Here is a 6,000-nt window from a genome sequence, read left to right on the forward strand (position 1 = left end):
TTATGGTTAAATAATACAAAATGTTTTTTAAAGGTCAACTATAATAAAAATAAATTTGGAACTAAAACCGTGCGCGTCACAAAATGTTAAAATCATTAAAAGAAAAACGTATTTAAAAAAAGTTAAAAAAATAAGAATGTATAATAAATGTAACAAATTAGACACCAAACTTATATGAGGAAACAACTGTTGGTAGAACTCAACATGAACAAAATCGCTCTTAAATAAGACTCATCATCAACCGAATATGTAGTACAATTATAACGACTTAAAAAAAATTTAGTTGCAGCAGCAAGAATCTGTGTGTAGGAGCTAAATTTTATTTATTAATAGCTAAAATTTAGCTAATACATAGATTCTCCTACTAACTGCAACAAATTTTTTTACAAGTTTATTGATAACCATGGAATACAATGACCTAAGAAGTTCTGTGTTACTTTGCAAATTTAGTGCATGCGATTACTTTGCATGTAATAAAACACCTTAGAAACTAGGTGTTTATTAAAATGAGTTTCTTTATTTAATTTAATATTTTAACTGCGGTTATCAAACTTAATGTGAAAGTTAACTCTTTTTGTTAGAGACATGGCGTAATTTTGATATTTGACGTGATCGACAGGACGATGTTAGGAAGTTGTACAAACTTGTTACAGAATGATGATTAAATTTAGGAAACATAGATAGGAAACTTGTGTGAAACTAACGGACTTACGATAAACTTAAATGGGTTATGGTGAAGTACAAGGCCACCTCTAAAAAGCGTTCGTCGACATATTGCGTTTGATATTTGACATATTGCATTGTTAGCAAAATGCTAATAATAATTTATCTTCATTTCTTTCAAGTATCGTGATAGATTTGGGGAAAGCGTGCGAACTTGCTAAAAGTATTGGACTATTAGATTAGAAATATTAGATTTGGGAATGAAACAACGCGGAACGACAAGGTCTAGTACGAGGTCAATCACTCACGAAGGCTTCACTCCAGTTTCAGACGTTGATGAATTCTCGTTCGCTAAAAGGTACAAGGCTCGGTGACGCATGTGCGCGCGGGATAACTGCGTATCGTGTACGTATAGGCATACCCACACATATACATGCCAAAGGGCACAAGAGAATATAGGACGGCATGATTAATCATCCAATCTTTTGACAAAAAGCGGAAAACTCGTCGGATTTTCCCAGCGACGGTGTCTCCTCCCGCGTGTCACGAAAAAAAAGGGGTGAAAACCAGCTGCTATAATGCTCAAGCGCAACAACTCTGATTTGTTTATAATCGTGGCTATTTGGCCGTGAGACGAGGGAAATTTCCGTATTTTCGGCGTGCCAAATTTACATATTGGAATTAAAAACGCTTACAGCTGATGAATATTTTGACAGTAATTAGATTATCGTTACATTGTCCCTTTCATGTTGAAATTTGTCGCCGAACAATTTCTATCGTTTTGATTAATTACGAATATATTAATATTCAACGAATTTTTGTCAAACTCTTGCGAAAACCTCTCGTTAACGTTTTGTAATTTATTAGGGAGACGCATAAAGTGGTTGCAAATTACCGAAATAATGTGATACTGAAGGAATACAATTATAGGCGTAAACCAAGTGTTGCATCTATCCACTTTGTTTACTGTCGTGTTGTCTGACTTCGAGGGAAGAGTCGGATGTTTAACAGGCGAAAATCGGCAATAGGGGACAAAGTCGGCGATCGAGTTCAAGTTCCTCTATCGATCTTGGTCGCTTTGACCCAGATGATTGTGTAGACCAATTCAATAGTGGTAGACGAACTCTGTCTCTCGCACACGCGCACGAGGCTAGATTTCCTTCTGCCAATTCGTTTGTTGGAAAACTCGAGCTCGCGCTTGACTTTTAAAACTCGGACGTACACTTGTTCTCCGGGCCGCCTAAATCTAACAAGTTTGAATCGCCGCCAGGAATGAATTCCGCAGGCTGCACTTCCGACATTTCCGTTCAGACGGTTAAAAGCTCGTTCAAATTTTTCATCCTCGATTTCCCGACGCGCATCCGTCCCCGCGTTACCTTGGCTCACATGGAACGTACAATTGATTGTTTGTAATAACTTGTCTGCGATATCAAAGGCGACATTTGACTGTCCGAAAGTATCGAGTCCCTCGGTTGAACCCGTTTCGCGAATAATAAACCTGTATTTTATACATGACCGGCTAGGATAGCGTTTATAATGCCAGGAAGCTTAGATTTATTCGACTGTTCCCTTTTTTGCGGGATTACAGTTCGTAAATAGATGCAGCGTGCCAATGTCGCTTTGTGTGTTTCGACCTAGTTCACCATAGTTTTTACGGTTAAAAATACGAAACAAGTGCGGAATTTGGCGTATCTTTTTCATACAACAGGAAGGATAACGCTATTGCTGTTTTCCGTGTTTTTATTTTTGTCTAACGATATTTTTTAAATATATATTACCCTAAAAAATGTGTTGCGTTTATGTGTGCGTGGGCGTGTGCGTGTGCGTGTGTGTGTATTTTTTTATGAACATGCTATGTATTTTTAGATAAAGTTTTCGCCTACAGCGCACAGTTTGGGAAAAATTAAAATCCCTCTATTAAAAGCCATTCACGACGATTTTTGCCGTAGACAAAATCGCATTCGAGACACTCAATACAGTTGTGCGATGGATCTCGTATAACTGCACGCATTTTAACGCATATTATATCAATACTACACTAATACAAGTTAACCATGTAAATAAATTCTTTTTTCAGCAAAAAATATTACTGCGCGAGAAAATTGTGACAAAGTTGTAAAATTTTTGTTGTACTTTTTTTTACGCTAACATGCGAACGCACGAGTTTCACAGTTTTGCATTATTTATAAAGCAAATATCGCATTTTATAAAAACAACTAATTTTTTAACATGACAGACACGCGTAAAAGTAACGAATTAATTTTTATACTCATCAGAGTAATCGCCATATGAACAGCGTTAAAAATTATGCGTGCGAAAAAAATGTTTAAAGTGTTTACCTTTGATGGATTGGCTTCACAATCAAAATTGAACTGTTTCTCAACTTTGCTTCAACTCTGCGTGGCCAAGATTTCGAAAGTTTTGGTTACTTCATATCTTCCTATTCGGAAACTTTTCGAACGAATTCACGTGTCGATCACTCAATCATGTTCGTGATTCTTTTCTTTATAGTCTTATCTGTTAAAACTTTGCCACTATACATTTCTACATCGTTGCAAGCATTTGTCCGCTCCGCGATAATATAGATTAACTTCGAATTCAAACGGCCGGGGAGTTCAAGTACTTTCTTCGTAAACGACAATTCGCACGGCTTTACGACCGAGTTATTTTGATTTAAACGGCGCTTTATCTTGGTGAATGTCCTTCGAGCGAACGGATATTTGCACGGGAATAAGCTATCATACAGTTATCACCAGTGTTAATCGGAAACTACATTGTTCCGTTATACACAAAATACGTAAAGTGCATATAATTCGTACATGTATTCGTCGCACGTTCTCCAATCGTTTGCTTTTAATACACTTAATTGTCGCGCGAGGAAACCTTTCACCTTTTAATTTCCTCTCGCGTTTTTCCTACCCTTAAATATTTACGGGCAGTTTCAAATAATTTGGCAATGCGTTTTTGCAGATTTTTAAGAAAGAGAAAGGGAGAGGCTTAGCCGGTGAGTGTCGACTTCGTCGACCGTTAATTTTTCGATAGGGAAAACACGTGCACCTAATGCGATACCCGTTCCTTTACAAGACCGGGAGGTTTTTCCAATTTTTTTTTTTGACGCAACAGTCGTGCTGCGTTATTCGCACCACCGCGTAAGAAGGAGGAAAATTGGCAGTGTGAGGAAGAGAAGGGCGATCGCCTCTTTTCGGAGATACCGCGATCTCACTCGTGCGGTGTAACGCTCATCGCAAGGGGCGCGGCGTAACTGAGCTCGGCAAACCAACCCTCGTTCTCTGTCTCCGTCGGTGCCTCCCTCTCCTCGCTCTATCGCTTCTCCACCTCACCCCCCCACGTTTTCCCGCTCTCACGCAGTCTCCGTACTTTCCTCCGCTCCTCTGCCAACGCGATCTTTTCTCTCTCATACGGTTTTTCCTTTCTTTCTTCAACTCTTTCCTCGCGCCCTTTCTTCATCACGTTCGATCTCGCGCTGCGACACGCGAAGCCTTCTTTCCTCCCTCACGCTGCTTCTACGAAGTTCCGATTCTTTTTTTCAAGCTAATCCATCGTCGAACCATGCAGAGGTGGAAGATTAGGAGGAAAGTGTGCTAGTACACTTTTCTGTAATCTATTTCAGCTCTTTCTTGCTTGCGCTACATGTTGATAGATTCCGTCTTTCATTTCGACGTTCAATTGTTCTTTTATTCTGTCAATCTTTCTCTCTCTTTTTCGTTTAATAGTATCTATCAATGAAAATTGTTATATTAAATAACTTACTTTTAACGACGAATAACGGGGAATCAATCTTCCACAGAATGAGCGTAATGAATGAAGATCAAGGGGCATGATTGCAGATTAGTGGTTGAGCCCTGTCCGTGATTAATCTTTTGTCAACCTGGCTGGTCCTCTATATCTGTGAGGCAGAATCCGGACCGAGTCGATTAGATCGTGTATCCATTTGCATGCTCTGTGAGAATATTATACGAACGATATAACATACCTATTTAAATGCGCGCATGCGAAGGGCTGGCGTCGTCACGTATGAGACTGCACATTTAATCTAAATTAGATTACGTTCATGAGAGCCGCGCGTTAGGCAACCTTGTTTCGCGCTCTCGTTACAAACGTGTTTCATATACGACGTGGATTGAGAAAAATAGGTTGAATTGTATAGTTATCGATATGACCGCACGGCCATTAATCTCCAAGGTATGTTGGCTTGATTGCAGAGCGATATGTATCCTTTTCGACTCCCGACGAAATATCTGGCGAATGAAAATCCGTAGTATCACATGTCGGGCTGACGTACACACAAAAGCAATTTGTTAAATTAATTTGAGAATTCGATTAACGTTCATCGAGGCGCGAAGTACTCATCAACTTGATCGAGTTAGACGAGCATCATGGCTAATATCGATCTTTATTTGCATTCCTGAAATGATGATCGCGTATATGAAATGACGATTGCCGCGTCGCGTATGTATATGCAAAATGCAATATAATACACTATGAGATACGTATACACTGCGACACAGGGAGTGTATATATTGATATACATAATATTGTAGGTAATATTGACTATCTATTTGAAAATGATTATTTATTCCTGTTGATATGAGTATGCGTTATTATATCCACGGACATAGAGAATTTTGAAATTATTTGGACGAGGATAGGGTTGATCTTTGTCTGCAAACGGGAATTGAAATACATACGAATAAAATGTGATCTTATGTGCGACGAATGAACTCCCGTCGCAACCATTATTGCTATAATAGTGGAATTCACGTAGTATAAATATAATATTGCACAACAGGGAGCTAAATTAGATGCGATATTAACTCTAATACACCCCCGGGTTGCTTGTAATCGACATTATCCGCAAGGAAAACAATGCTATCCATATAACAATAAACATAATCTCTAATAGGATATTCGGAGGTTTAATGAAATATATCACGAATGTTACATTTTCAACCATGTTTGAATTGCGTCTAATATTTATTTCGAATTACATTTACAAAGCTGTAAAATAGTTTGTCTTAAATTGATTAGAATATTTATGGTCCAATTATATTATTGCTATTCGTAATATTTTCATTATTAAATGAAGAATTCTAATACTTATGAAATTATTTGTTTAGTTCACAGTGTATTAAGCGCTAATATAGTGATACATAGTACAACAACCGATATTTATTATAAAGCATTTTTATTTTTAAATATTTTTCAATATATAGGATATTTTAGAATTGAATTACACATACTTCTTAATTTTTTTTAAACTTCGGCGTATTTAACATTTTATTTGTCTACACACATTTTGAGTTATAAAAAGTTAAA

General features: G+C 37.6%; 1 protein-coding gene across 2 annotated transcripts in view; it reads right to left on the minus strand.

Moving 5' to 3' along the window:
• The window catches only part of LOC105837833 (zwei Ig domain protein zig-8), a 159,615-nt gene extending 155,659 nt beyond the window's left edge, over positions 1-3,956 (minus strand). For both annotated transcript variants that reach the window (XM_036292627.1, XM_028194018.2), the window contains exon 1: positions 3,003-3,956. The gene's annotated coding sequence lies outside the window, so the exon portion shown is untranslated. The remainder of the gene's footprint in view (positions 1-3,002) is intronic.
• Between the last annotated feature and the right edge of the window lie 2,044 nt (positions 3,957-6,000).

This window comes from Monomorium pharaonis, chromosome 10, assembly GCF_013373865.1.
Source record: "Monomorium pharaonis isolate MP-MQ-018 chromosome 10, ASM1337386v2, whole genome shotgun sequence".
In the NCBI taxonomy this organism is placed as follows: domain Eukaryota; kingdom Metazoa; phylum Arthropoda; class Insecta; order Hymenoptera; family Formicidae; genus Monomorium; species Monomorium pharaonis.